Source organism: Crocuta crocuta, unplaced genomic scaffold (genome assembly GCF_008692635.1).
Source record: "Crocuta crocuta isolate KB4526 unplaced genomic scaffold, BGI_CrCroc_1.0 scaffold506, whole genome shotgun sequence".
Lineage (NCBI taxonomy): Eukaryota > Metazoa > Chordata > Mammalia > Carnivora > Hyaenidae > Crocuta > Crocuta crocuta.
The window spans coordinates 1,521,264-1,521,510 of NW_027528991.1; the positions used below are offsets into that span (position 1 = coordinate 1,521,264).

At 68.0% G+C, this 247-nt stretch overlaps 1 protein-coding gene across 1 annotated transcript in view; it reads left to right on the top strand.

Annotated features, from left to right (window-relative positions):
• The window catches only part of DACT2 (dishevelled binding antagonist of beta catenin 2), a 32,896-nt gene that overhangs the window by 4,618 nt on the left and 28,031 nt on the right, over positions 1 to 247 (top strand).

Below are 247 nucleotides of genomic sequence, written 5' to 3' on the forward strand. Positions count from 1 at the left end.
AGCACCGTCCCATTAATGAGACCAGGTCCCCAGGCAGAGAAGCAGCAGGTGGCCGCACCAGCCGTCCGGTTTTCTTCCTTCTGGCGTTTCTACCCGGCGCCCCGACCCCCACCCCCCGCGGTGGCAGAGCCGTCTGTCTGTCTGTCCCTCTGCTGTGCTGGGAAGTCCGGGGGCCTCCTGTGCGCAGCTCCGCTCCGGGCATCAGCGACGCAGGCGGGGCTGAGTCCTGGGGCAGGGACTCCACTTC